Raw genomic sequence first — 14,665 nt, forward strand, 5'->3', positions numbered from 1 at the left:
TGCACGTCTTAAAGTACAAACCGCTCCTGTGAAATTCCATTAAACAGTATGTGACATTGCAAATGTCCGCAGAGCTTTTTTCCTTTTGTTGAGAGTTTGAGTTAAGTGACGTGTCTGGACTGTCATAGTGAAGACAAAGCTCTTGATTAACCTGGCGGTCTACATTCCAACCCTTATCTCAATGTATTGCCATGAAATTTGGCCGAAATCTCGATGCTTCTCAGAGGTTGAATCCTACTGAATCTGGTGAACCTCTGACTTTTTGTGTTGCCACCATGATATTAATTTTGTGAATTTTAGTAATATCTCAAAAACCACTGGTTGGATTGCCATGAAATTAGGTTCTCACAGTCATGTCTCCCTCAGGATGAATTGCAATAACTCAAATCCTCTAATTGTCCAGCACCACCATCTGCTCAAAATTGTAACTTGTCCAAATCCCACAGGTGTTTGAAGAGCCATTGTGAAGCTCAGTGATATCTTGGCTGCGCCTGACTCCACCAAACTCCTGGCTGATCCAAAAATGAGGTGGTGGAGGTGGGTGGAGCTTAGGTTGACTGAATGAAGCCTGGTTGCTGAAACCTAGTGACAAGCTGTCACTCAAAGTGGCCATGTCCATAACTACGCATGAATGGGGAAATTAGCTATAGAGACCAGTTGTAAACATGTTTGTTTCTGCTGTAAAATTGGGCATTTTAATATGGGGGTCTATGGGGATTGACTGACTTTTGGAGCCACTTTGGGTGGAACTTTGGGCGATGAGCAAAACAATGTGATCATAGAAAGAAGCAACCAAGCAGAGCTGAGGGTAAGGGTGTTCAGATGTCAGGACCAGGTAACTGAACAAAGAAAACCGCATTCACAGTCAGAGAAAGGCAGCAAATCACATTAAGAAGCCAGAGCCAGAGAATGTTTGGCATTTTCTTTTGATGAATGACCCACGCAATTTATCAAAGAACTAATTAATTACTCAACAAACAGCTTCAGATGCACAATAAAACCGTCTAGGGACAAACCAGTAAATGATTATATCCACTGAGCTGCTTAAAGATTTTGATTGGAAACGGACTGACTTATTTTTCAACCACTTGTTGCTGTCTTCCTGAGTGGAGTTTGAGATGGAAATTGTTCAGTTCATCTGTTTCCACAAACATATAGCTTCATGTTCAAGATTGAGGACATGGTTTCAAATTAACACAGCGAGCAGACAAGAAAACAGAAAGCAGCTTTTTTCTTCAAAACCTTTTGGGGGTAGATAAACAAAAAATACACAAATGAAGACATAACTGAACAAGGCACTGTGAGGAAAATGGTGCAGATTCAGCCTGATGTAGTGCATCAGACTTTTTGTCATGTAAAATAAATGAAAGCTTCAGTCTAAGATGGTAAAAATGTTTGCGAAACCCTTTCCTGAGAGTGCTGGTCCAAGGTGACTCCAGCCTGCCAAATGGATATCAGAGCCCTGCACTCATCTCTAGTCACTTCATAAGTCGTCTTTCAGATATCCATCATATCCCCTTCGGCCCCTGACAGAGCAGAATGAGAAAGAATGTGGAGGGCGGTCAGATAAATCACCACGCTTCCACTTTTCTGAAACTGCTGTAGCATTCACCGTGCACTCTGTGTACAAAAAGAAAGGTAGTGCAATGCCTGATGTTTTCTAAAATCCTGCAGCTTTTGGGATGCGATTGAACTGCATGAGTCCAACACAAAAGCATGCGCTGAATAAAATAAGAGCTCATGAATTAATGGCAAAAAGACTGAAAAGCGAAGGCTTAAAGAGAAGACTCTTTCACCCTTGATGTTGTTTGAGCACAGTCTTTTGAGAGTTCACACAATGAGCATATATTAAAACAGAAATAAAAGCAGGAAAATGCGGGAAAAGTGTGAAAAAATAACTTGTCTAAGAAGGAAAGGAGGTTAGGAACTGAATTTGATCCTCTGTGATGAGGCGTAGCTGCACTGGCATCTGATTTCTACGTGATTAAGTAGGACGATGCATTTTAATTAAAGCTGTAGAATGAGTTACTCCTCTCCTGTTGTCTCTCTCCAGCTGTTGGTCTAATTAGCTGCCTTGTTGGAAACTTTGGGTGCCGTTCCCTCAGGCATGGCTGAGGGGGAACAGAAAAGCAACACATGCTGCAGCAATGTGTTGCAGAAGTCTGATTTTACAACATTCCTCAGTCGAGCACATCAAAGTCAAGTTTTCTCTCAGCTCTGGTTGTGCATTTGATGTCTTTGAGGTCACTGCACTGAGGCATCTTAAAGTGTTTGATTTTCTGTATTTGATGGTGGATTTAGTGGGTTGAAGCCAGAGTTAAGTCCAAACTGTGAGAGAATGCAGTGGCATTACTTGTGATTTTTCCAGTTGTCCCACAGACAATCCCACAGCAATTGGCCAGATCTGCAGAGGTGGAACGAAGGAAGGGTTTGAACTTGACCCCATAAAGACAGGACACAAAAAAGAGTCTCTTGGGAGAAAGTCCTCCTCTGTATGTAGACTTTCTTGCCCTTTATACACTTGACCTGTCATAGTTACTACAGCCACTAGAGGTCGTCGCTTAACAATAAAACATAAATATGGGCTGTAATAAATTGGACTAAACAACCCTAGTTTGAAAACTCTCTTGGTATGAACACTCCTGCCTTTGGACATGTATTTGTCCAGTTTCCAGTTCTTACTCCCTTAGCTTAAGAAGCAACAACAAATTTTTTATGGTGTTTTTTTGGCCTGGGTGTTTCCTCTCAGGTTACATACAAGCTGCCTCACCGTCCCATAGGTGGAACTTGTTGGATAATCATGACAAACACTTGACCACCTCCGTCAAACACGTGATGCAAAGAACGTCTCTTAGGTCAGGACTTTTTTGACTTTGCAGGGCAACAGCTGGTCTTTAACACGGTCCTTTCAACTGCTGTCACTGGTGTCTAGATCCAAACCCCTGAAAATAAACCTGCCTCAAATGAAGGCTCCTCTTTTCCGAATGAGTTCAATGTGACTTTAACAGATTTCAAAGAGCCAACATTTCAAAAACTGTAGAATTCTGTGGGAAATCTTTACTCTCTGAAATCTTAACCTCAACTGAACTCACACAGAATGAGGGAAGCATTATATTGTGCTGTATCGTATTGTGTCAGAAACAACAGCAAGCAGAGTAACAGAGAGAGATTTTACTTAAATGTCCCTAAAATTGTTATAAATTACTCATGTTTTAATCTCCTTCTGCAGAGTTAATGTCAGTTTACATGAGAAATGAATATTCAAAATGATACTCAATTCATATATTTTTCAAATTGATCCATAATATCACTGCAGCTCAACAACTTAATAAGCTAACAATGAATTATCTTGTATTTTTCCACAATGAGCAGATGGGAAAAGTCATTTCAAAATGAATAAATCAAACAAAACAAACTCAGCTGACAATAAAAAGGAAGGAATGGACGTGTGAGGTTCAAATAACATCAGAAACAGCTTCGACCTTGAATGAAACTCAACACTTTCGTCATTAATAAATATGCATATGCAGGGAATCTTCTCTCCCAGACTTCATTTCTAAACTCCTGCTTATTTTGAGACATTTTGTCTTCCTCTTGTCGTCTTTTAAGACAGCTCCAGAGCAACTCGCCTCCTCTGCGCTGACAGCAGTTTCATACAGCGGAGAAGACAAATCATCTGAGTGGGTTTTGTCAATGAGATGAAAGAGGAAGGTCTATTAGACTGATGAAAGCTGTTTTTTTTCCCATTTTGGTTCTTTTTCCAAGTGTGAAAGAACCTTGTTATATATAAACTCTCACACAGCTTTTTTTCTGCTCTTTGCAAGTGTTCTTTAAATAGTGTGATTGTCATTTAAATCATATTTGTGGAAAGTTCACTTTTTGGAATATTTTAGAGTGAAGTTCTCCTTTCTGCCTTTCTGCATGCATAACACCCAATAAAAAACTCATTTTCAAACAAGCTCTGTCTGCTGGTGTTGTTATTAATGGAGCCACCCAGACCATGGCAGTTGCAAAGGGATTTCAGCTCGCCAGCAGCGTTTATTCACCAAACCCTCAATGAGACGCGCCTCATTAGCAGAAGGCGTCCTGCTGCACAAACCATTTACCCTTCAGCCCCGCTCAACTTTATTTATAGAGCCTGTTCACTTCGATATAATGTGTTGATCATTACGGACTCCAAAGGCAGGTTTATTGTCTTTAATTGCTGTTTTTATGCCCAGTTTGTGGAAACAGTGTTATTTTTTTTATTGGTAATGAAACACAAGCAGCAACTAAAGCTGTGAAATGTTGTTTATTTCAGCTTCTAGGTCTACTTTCTGTGTTGTCTCTAAATCAGTGGTGAATTAAAATAAATCGTGTCAGTGCATGTTCCCAATTTGAATATTGGCAACTAGACGGCAAAGATATGGACAGAGTTGAGACTAGAGGCTTAATTTTGGATGGCAACGCTTTGTGGCTAAATAAATGAATTCCAGTTGAATTCCCAGGGTTGGTGGATTCGCCTGAGGAAGCGAAATTAATCTGTGCAGATGTTCCAGAGTTCAACTTTAACATGGGAATTCTTGCCATTTGACTGGTCGTGAGCAAGCTTTTTACTCATGAGAGCTTTATTTCCAACATTCAATGGCTTTTTGAACAAATGGTGCAAATGGGAGAGCAAACAAAGAGAAAATAGAGAGAAGCCCCAGAAGCTATTGTGACTGACCAGCACTAGCCCGGCCGGCTAGCAAATGAACTTAGCTTCCAAAGCTTTTCACCAACTAATGAATGTCAATTTATGATGTGATGCTTAATGGAAAAGGTCATGCTGCCAAATCAGGTGAGCTTGAATGAGCGCCATGCCAGTCTACCTGTTGCAGCTGTAGCTTGCAGTCTTTTACCACCTGCATCACATACAAAGTGTTTTTATATTGTTATGCATAGTTATTGGTGTTATTTTGCTGGTTTCTTTATGCTTTTGATTGTGATTATTCTCTCTATTGTTAATCTCACTGATCAGTCTATTTACATTTGTTGTAACTATGCTTCAGTATATGGGCCCTCCAGTGAAAAGACTTCTTCCCTGGTTAAATGTGCTGGTTTTATTTTCAGGCAGAAAAGGACGTCAAACCAGGAAGGAGAAGACAGAAAGAAAATGATGACATGCTCGCCTCTCTGTCAGGGCCTCTTGAGATATCCTAGACACAGAATCAGCCATCTGTTGGATCAGTGCAGATCTTTACCCACAAGAGGGAATTCTCCCTTTTTTGCAGGCAGGCAGCATACAAACAATAAAAGCATGATAATACAATAAAACAATGGACGACACTATAAAAGCAACAGAGAGTACAATAAAAAGTCTGTCAGAAAAGGTCAAGATGAAATGTTTGGCGATGCTCAGAATAGAAAGTGAGTGGTTTTATTGTGTGTTTTTTGCACACAAATTGCTTTAACAAAGGATGGTCCTGAAAATGATGATGTTTTGACACAAACATTCAGGTTCCCAGATGATGACGGCCAAACACCAGGAAAACAAATGACTTTCTCTTTAGCCTCAGCTCTACTTTGTGTTCATTACCAATTAGCAAAAGACCAGGATGGTATACACATGCCAGAAACAGTGTACCTGCTTCACATCAGCATGCCAGAAAGGTCATTTCAAGTGTTAATTGTGAAAAACAACTAAAATGCAAGCTAAAGTCTGTACGTCAGCATGCAGATTTTAGCATTTAGCCTCAGACTCCTGCTAGCATGGCTGCAGTCTCTTCAGTCAAAGCTCTAGTCCTCAGTGTAGGTAGATGCTTTTTGAACATGCTATAATTAGTGCCCTCAAAGTGTGGTTTGGATAAGTGAAAGTGGTGTTTTTCTGAAGTGAATATAAACGTTGATAAGTTTGGGGAAAATCTGCAGCAGATTTAAGAGCGAGCCTCTCCTTGCTCTCTTGCTATCACTGGGCTGATATCATGTAGTCTGATCACAGCATAACAGTTTGTTGAAGTAATGAGGTGACATCCATCTGTTTTCATCCATCTGTCGATCCATTTTCTCTCTACCCAGATCCTCCGCCTTGCTCTGGGGGGAATAGGATTCAAAACGACAACAACAACAAAACATGACCAGAAAACACATGAGGGTAGTAAGTAATAGATTACTGGATTATTGAAGGTGTATTTTCAGTAATTCAGCAGTGGTGGAGGAAGTATTCAGAGCCTTTACTTAAGTAATACCACACTGCAAAACACACTGTTAAAACAAGTAAAAGCATGTGAGTATAATCAGGAAAATAAAGTACATAAAGTATTAAAAAGTAAAAGTATTCAGTGCAGTAAAATGTCCCCTATGAGCGCTGTCCTGTTGTATATGATATCATTAGATTATTATGATTTGTGCATTAATGTAAAAGCAGGATTTTACTGTTGTTGTTGACTGAGGTGGAGCTCATGCCAAGCTATTTTGCATTTATGATCATTTTCATTATTGATAAATCGGCTGATTATTTTCTCCATTAATCAGTTGATTGTTTGGTTGTAAAAATAGTGCATACTTGTATTAACTTTTCATACAAGTACAAGTCCCTCACATTTGTCCGTAAAAGTAGTATTCCAGTAAATGTAATTAGTTACATTTCACTGGTGTAATCCAGTTACATGATTAAAAACTGGTAAATGAGGATATTGAGTTGAGATGCTGCAGTTGGAGGCTGTGTACATACACAGTGTATGACCACGCCCCTTCAAGTGACGTCACCCGCCCTCCTGGAGCTCAGCAGCTTTCCTCCAGTCCTTCGGCAGACCCGAGCAGCGGTGGACGGAAACCGGTGCCAGCTCGTCTGTCACCACGAAAAACTTCTTGGACCCGGAACGAGACATTGTCTTGACCTTTGATTACTTTTTTCCGTTGTCTTTTTGGTCCTTAACTCAAATGACGCGAGGGAAAAAGAAGAAGAAGTGACGGCGGACTCCCCATCAGCTCTTATTCTTCACCTTTTCACTTCGCACCGACTCCGAGCGTTCGGGCTTCCAGCCAACAGGAGGTCAGTTAACATTACAGTAAAATCTACACGTAATTACCTCTAATTATCTTTTAAACAAAGCGTTTGCTCAATTTCTTCACTTATATTAGCTAAACGATGTGCGGAGAGGAATTCGGCTTCATTCCAATGAGACATCCTGATAGTATTCTTGTGATATTCCCTAATTATCTTGTCTGTGGCGCTCTGTAATGATTTTACATCCATCGGGAGGTCAGTTCATGTTATAAGCACATTTAAAATTAAGTATTTCTAATTGTCTTTTACAACAATCTTTTGCCCAGTTTAGTGGCTAATTTTAGCTGAACAATGTGCCGAGAGGGATTCGGCTCCACTCCAATGAAAACCTCTACAGTATTCGCAGGGTATTCCTGTAGTTATCTGTCTATGGTGCTCTGCTCTTCCTCATTGTGTTATTGTGTGTCTTTACTGATTTACAGTGAAGTTATCGTTAGATTTATTGTGCATTTTGACTTTTTATAGTATTTTATGATATTGAATGGTTTTCTGTAGTGGTATAATGGTGTTCTAATGGCTTATTCTGAGTTTATGGTGCCTAATAGTGAGCCTTATCGTTCTCTTTAATGTTTTACCGTGCTTTAATTCTAGGATGTTTCCTATAGCGTTCCTGTAATATTAATCAAACTGAAAGCCTTGTTGGCCTTTTTTCAGTTCTTGCCTTCTTTTCATTCATGTCTTTAATCTATACTGCTGTGATACTATAATACTGAGAGCCTACTAAAATACTTATAGCCTAAATATTTATACATTTGCATAAAAACACACGCGGTTGCAGAGGAAACCGCAGCGGATGAAGGAAAAATGACAAGTTGACAATTTGCGTGCATTGTTATATGCGCGCACGCGGTCACGCGCGTGCACGCTCGTCTCCAGCACCTCCTCAGCCCTGCCAATAAGGTCATCTGATAAGCTGAAAATCCTCCCTCTCTCTCTCTCTCTCTCTCTCTCTCTCTATCAGGCAGCCTCAAGGATTGAAACACACATACCCGCGCGTGCGCGCGCGCGCACATACAAACACACACACACACACACACACACACACACACACACACACACACACACACACACACACACATTATCTTATAGCCTGCAGTCATCCGCGACTCTATTTAATTAGATGGAGCCTTATTTTCTGTGTGTGTGTGTGTGTGTGTGTGTGTGTGTGTGTGTGTGTGTGTGTGTGTGAACGTTTTGCTGTGGAAAAAATATTTCAACGCACACACACAGCACACACAGGAATGTGGGTTTTTCCACTGGCTTTTATTTTCCTCCTCCTGTCTTCTCCTTCTTCTCATTTTTTCTCCTAACTCTGCCTCCTCTCTTCTCCTGCCACTTCCTCTTCTTCTTCATACCCTCTTCCTCTCCTGTTGTTCTTCAGCCCTCCATGTGTTTTTGTGTTCTTCTCCTTATTTTCCTGTTCTTCATCTCCTCCTCCTCCACCCTCCACCTCCTCGTGTTCCTCTACTTGTATTCCTCATCTCTTTTGTAAGACTCTCCTCCTCCTCCTCTTCTTTGCCACTTGTGCCCTCTTGTTTTCTTCTTTTCCTCTTCATCTTTCTGCCTCTTTTCTTCCTCACCATTTCCCTTTTCCCCCTCCTTCAAAACATCTACTTTCTCTTCATCTTCTCCTGCCCTCTTCCTCTTCACCTCCCTTGCCTCCTCTTCATTCTTTAGCCCTTCCTTCTACTCCAATTCTTCTCTCCCCTTTTGTCTCCTTCCTCTCTTCTTCATTTTAATCTCTTCCCCCCTCTTCTCCCATACTTCCCTTTCCGTTCTTCTCCTCCTCCTCCTCCTCTTCGTCACCCACCTGATTCCTCCTCATCTTTTTATCCTCCCTTTCTTCTTCCTCTTCTTCCGCACTTTACACAAACAATTACTTTGGTCCTCCTCCCCTTTTCTCCTCTTCCATTTTACTCTTCACTTGCCTCCTTACCCTCCTCTTCTTCCACCCTTCTCCTCTTCATCACATCCTCTTCACCTTTCTCCCTCCAACTCCAAAAGCACCTCATTGCACACACTGTTGTCTTTAACTACACCTGGCCACCCCCTCCCTCCAGGTTCAGCCTGAAAATCAGTGTGTCATCAAGTAATTTTGAATGCAGGACTTTTACTTGCAAAGGAGTATTTTTACACTGTGGTATTTGTACTTTTCCTGAAGTAAAAGATGAGTATTTTTTCCACCAGTGCCCATTTCAAACTGACATAAATGATATTATGTTATTTGATTACTGATTCTGTTTTGTGTACTCAGTTACTTTCCCCTTTCAAACGTATGAATTTGAGTCATCACACTGTAGAAGACACGACACCTGAACATCTTGTTCTTCATCAGCATTCGCTTTGTTTTATCACTCGCTGTGTTGATGTACAGTCATTATTCAAACCAACTCATTAACAAATATAACGCTCTGATTATAGTAATCATCCTGAGCTCCCAGCACGCTTTCTGAAGCCTGAACAGCAGCTGATGAGTTATTACACTGCACTTTTCTGACAGCTCTCAAGATTTAACCTGCAAATCCTCTGATAAACACATTCAGCATTGCTTGTTTAACCTACTCACTGAATAACTACTAAATAATTGAGTAAACGTGGCTGCTAAAAGCATCCGGCTGAATGCCCCAGAGGAATTACACTCATATTGAACGACTGCGCGATTTCTGCACATCTGAAACTAAACTATTTGCAAGCGTCGCAGCTCTTCAAAAAGGCATTTTGTGTACTTTTCTTTGACTAGTTTTTTCTCTTATGACACATCCAGCGTGCTCAACTTAAGTGTTTGGAGGTCAGGGTAGTGAATAGGCGTGTAGGTCATCCAGTTTTTATCCTTTTACTCTTAATCATACTGTAATCATACTGCAGTATCTGTGTGTGGCAAGAGATAGTGTTAGAGCACCACCCCCTACAGTGTCTCCAGAGCGAGCAGAGACTGTTTTCACAACTGCTCCCAGTGGTGCTTTCAGGGACTTCAGGACACGGACTTAATTGTGTGGGTTTAACTCAGATCAAATCAATGCTTTTCACCTGACAGCTGTTTTGCCTTTGAGCGAATGAAAACAGCCATGTTCTCACCTGCAGCTTCGACTGGATTAGTGTCTGCAAGTTAAGGCCATGTGATATATCCTCACTATCTAATAATAATAGTAATAATAAATGTCCCTGTAAATGGTGGATATGTTGTAAAACTGCATCACATTAGCCACAATGATTTAACAACACAACACTGACTTCTGTGCTCACCTCATTAATTAATCAACATTAATACTTCATCAGTTCATGGAATTATAAACGCTGGATGATGTGACAATCAGCTGCTTTCGCAGATTCCCTGCATTTATTACGTTAATACATTTTCAGCCCATTTACAGAATTTTATCACATCATCCGTCTGTTGATGCTTCATGAATCACTGCTCGGCTGTTTTTCCTGCTATAAAAAGAGGCGTCGGAGGTAAATTAAACTATCTGCTGCCCTAAAGTTGAGCTGTTGACGTATTCAAAATGCCACTTCCTCTTTCTGAGTGCGAACCTCTCTTCTTAAACTGAAGAATCTCCTTCAGCTTCACTAAAACTCGGCTCCTAGCGGCCTCATTTACCCGGATATTCTTCCTGAGGGGAGAGAGGAGCAATTGTAATATTTTCCAGATGAATTTTTCCAGTGAGGAACAGCGGCACTGCAGACTAAAGTGCTCGACCGTGTGCCAAACCGAGGCTTTTTTTTAATGTATTTTTCTCTGCAGGTGTGCAGGGTAAAAAAATAAAACCACAAACATTTACCAAAGCTGCTACAGGACGGGAAGAAAGAGGAATCACCCGCTCAGCCTGCAGGAATATGACGTTTCTCTGTGCACGAGCTCAAAAAGAAAAGACACAAGGGAAGATGGCATCAAATGAGCCACTAAATTAAAATCAAATATATTTTTAAGGCAGTTGCTCCCTGGTTCCACTGAGGTTTGTCTGAAATTAAACTCCCACACCAAACACCAAGTCAGGCGCTTAATAAGTGCAGTTTTATGACAACATGTTGTACTTTCTGCAGAGGAAAAAGTGTCTCCTTCAAAGGAAAAACTCATTGACTTTTCATAATTCATCACAACAGCTTGAACTTTGATAAATCAGACGTTTCATCGAGGCTTCCCTTAAAGACGACGCCACTGTTTAATGTGGAAAAACAAAGCTGGATGCATATTCTCCTTGATTTTAGCACGCGGATTTCAAACTGCGATGCTGTGCGATCACTTGACCCAGTTTTCCTCAAAATATCTGCGATTTCCAGTTGTGCTTTTTTGAACACAAGCAGTTAGCATGAAGTTCTCCCCTGGTTGGCACTTCGTACATAAAACTTTCATTTAGAGGACGTTTTTGTTAATTAATCATATTTTCCTGCGGCGGACTTTGATGAATTAAAACACTGAGATTTGTTTTATTGTACACTCCCAGACTTCCAGAAAACATCTGCAGTGGCCAGCAGAGGACAGTCATTAAACTCACATATGATTTAATGAACTCACAAGGTGAAACTATTCATTTTTCATTTCACAGGCGCTGATCAAACCTCCGCTGGCATTCTTTCTCTGAGCTCCTGTTTGTTTCCTCTGCTGGTTCACCCCCGCTACATCGCAGGTGTAAACACATGCCCAAATGCATGCTGGGAACAGAGCTGCATCGCCGCAGGTCACAACAAGGCAGCCAGCTCAGTACCAGACTCAAGTAGACCTAATGTGTTTCTGTCCCTGCAGTCAAGGCTGAATTAAGCCTGCACTCAGTTTCCTGCAAAATAGATGGAAGCGCTGACCTCTGATGGAGTTTAAAGTGAAACGAGGCTGAGTTTTGTTGGTGTTTTGATGGTTTTTAGCCATTTTTTTTGGCTGATAGAGGCCAGAAAGACTCAGAAAAGCTGTATTGCTGTATTTGATGAAACAAGTCAAACAATCACGTTCAGGGAGATTTATTTTGTCTCGACAGAGTTTGCTTGCCGAGATCTGACGAATCAATAATCAGATATTTAGCAAAATAAAGGAATGCGGTTTTGGAGGTGTCATCTGAGGATTGTGATTTTTCTATTTGAAAACCTGAGAACGATTTGTCAGTTTGCTCAGCAGATTAGCAGAATCAGCTAACAAGCCCTTAAAGTTGTTTTCATTTCGTTCTATTAAAGTGATCGAATCGTGACTCAGACTGGGTAAGGAGCTGTCTTTGCTTTGTTTGATCTTGATTTAAGAGACTTTTAGCCCTTCAGCCTCCTTCTTTGATCTGGGATTTCTGCGTGTTTCAATGCTTACACAGAAAATTCAACATTAGATTCGATGTACATATTACATATGTTTGGTTTAAGCTTTGAAATGTTTTGTTTTATAGCTGTGATGGAAAACCGATGAACTCTGCGAGCATATGGCTGCTGGAAATGGTTATTATAGCAACATTCATCCAGGGATTACGACCGGCCGAGTCTCTGCTAATTAAACTTTCAACTCCCCGGTGTCCTCACCGCTCCTCCACTCTGTCAGCCTGACTGAAATGAGTTAATAACACAGAGTATTTCACCGACTCGGATATTAATGCACCAGTGAGGGAAAAAAATAGTCCAATTTTGAGGAAGGCTAACCCACAAACCCTCCAGCAGTTCGCAGAGATCCCCTGAAAGTTCCCTTTTTAGCGTTTCCTCTCCCTCTGTAATTGAAATTTCTCTGCTAACGTGAAGTAAAACAAAAGTAAAGTGGAGTTCATTTCCCCAGATGCTGTATATACGTCATGTTGTATTCAGTATCTCTAAAATATAAAGAATCCTGCACGTAAAAGACTTTTTTTTTTTTCTCAGAAAAGGTGGCATGCAGGGTATCACAGTCTTGTTTAACTTGTTATTCTAATTGACTGCATCAGTTTTGCTCCTCGAATGAGGGACCAGAAGTTTTCAGCTTGCAGGAGGTTCAGCGTGGATCTGCAGGGGTCGTTTGGAGACATCCGGTTTGCTCTGAACTGAAGCTCCTGCTGCATTCCCCGCCGCTGCCGACAGCAGCCTCCAATTTCTTATTTTCTTTTTTTTCTCTGTGTATCTGTCAGAGCCGTCCTCACCTCCTGCTGCATTCAGCGGGGTTCTCCTCTGTGTTATATCAAAGCTGGTGACAGTGTCTTTGTCTGCCGGCTTGTTATTGATTGCAGCCGTGCTCTGGCTGCCCGCTGAGTGCTCATTTTCGAGCGGAGGGAGGGGTTTTATCGACGGGGTGACATGCTCCCCAATGAGCAAAGAAGGTGCAGGAAGATGAAATGTCACCTCAGAGGAGTTTGACTGGCTTTCAGCACGAGCTCCCAGGTGAACAGATGCCGCCATTAACCAAGAGCACGCCTCCGTAACAGTTTCACTCAACCTCTAGAGGAAGTGCTCTGAAGCAATCGCAGTTTTTCCCTTTTTTCCCATTTTGAGACACAAGTATTCATATATCTGCTCAGTTCTGTCTGACTTCATTTAAAAGACGAGCAGAGTAAAGCTGCAGAGGTTTAGTAAAACTTCTGCTGTGTTCATAGGAGAGCAACGACAGCAGGAAAAGCAAAGCAATGTTCGGATTGTTCAAACTGAGCGGAAAATGGTGCAAGGGTTCGTATAGACGAACCAGGAATTAGGAGGGAAGTTTTGTGACAGTAAAAGACAGATGCGCTTTAGTGACAGTTGACTTTCTTCAGTAATCTGATTTCTACATTATTGAACAAAATTAAAACGCTGATTTTCTTAATCAGGAACGTGAAAAGTGGGATTTTTCCATCTGGATGTGCTAGCTAGCTCATGCAGCTCACAAGAACTGCAGATTGCAGATTGCAGATGTCATGATCATACTCTCAAATCTACGCTGATGTGCTTCTCCAAGTGCTGAATTATGTTATGTTTTTCATTATGGCATTAGCATAGGATGCAGTGATAGTCGTTTCAATCACTGTTTTTTTTTCTCCTTCTTATTTATTTATGTGTGGTGCAGCTCAGCTATTGTCATTATCATACACGGCCTCCTCACACCGGCATGCATACATACACATTAGCATACATACCCCAGTGTTGATATCAATCACAATAGTTTTCTTTGCACATCGCAGCTGTTTCCTCTTGATATCAACACTTTTTCCCTTTGTTCTTTTCTCTCCCTTGCTTTTTTTTTTTTAATCATTTTTGAATTTACATTTGAATAAAAATGGGGATCTTCACACTTTCCACGATCCTGAACCTCTCTAGGATTTCTCATCCACGCCCAATGAATAGAGCAGAGTTAAGTCAAGGTTTTTTGTCAACTAGCACAAAGCAGAAAACCCTAAAAAATGAGTGGTTTCCAAAATAAAGCTGGTAATGAGGGGAGACACCTGAATCCTGACTTGTTGTCAGTAAACAGGAATTTAGTCTAACAGGTTCCGACAGTCTGTGTGCATATAAATCCACTCATTTTACCATTCAGTGATATCTGTAATATAGCTGCAATGACTGTCTTTATATACACACTAATATTCCACTATTATTCCAAATATGACTGTTCCCAGTTTGATACCCGTCATGTAAACAGCATGTTCTGTTTGGATTTTCCGAAGGCCTTTTTCCAAATTGAGCATTTCCCGATTAAGACATGCAGGACATGCTGATGTTATTATTTTAGGAGCA

At 41.0% G+C, this 14,665-nt stretch overlaps 1 protein-coding gene across 1 annotated transcript in view; it reads left to right on the forward strand.

The window, feature by feature from the left end:
- The first annotated feature begins 6,757 nt into the window (after positions 1-6,757).
- The window catches only part of sh3bp4a (SH3-domain binding protein 4a), a 30,216-nt gene continuing 22,308 nt past the window's right edge, over positions 6,758-14,665 (forward strand). The window contains exon 1 of the mRNA XM_070994131.1: positions 6,758-7,012. The gene's annotated coding sequence lies outside the window, so the exon portion shown is untranslated. The remainder of the gene's footprint in view (positions 7,013-14,665) is intronic.

The sequence above is a fragment of the Chaetodon trifascialis genome, chromosome 24 (assembly GCF_039877785.1).
Source record: "Chaetodon trifascialis isolate fChaTrf1 chromosome 24, fChaTrf1.hap1, whole genome shotgun sequence".
Classification (NCBI taxonomy): domain Eukaryota; kingdom Metazoa; phylum Chordata; class Actinopteri; order Chaetodontiformes; family Chaetodontidae; genus Chaetodon; species Chaetodon trifascialis.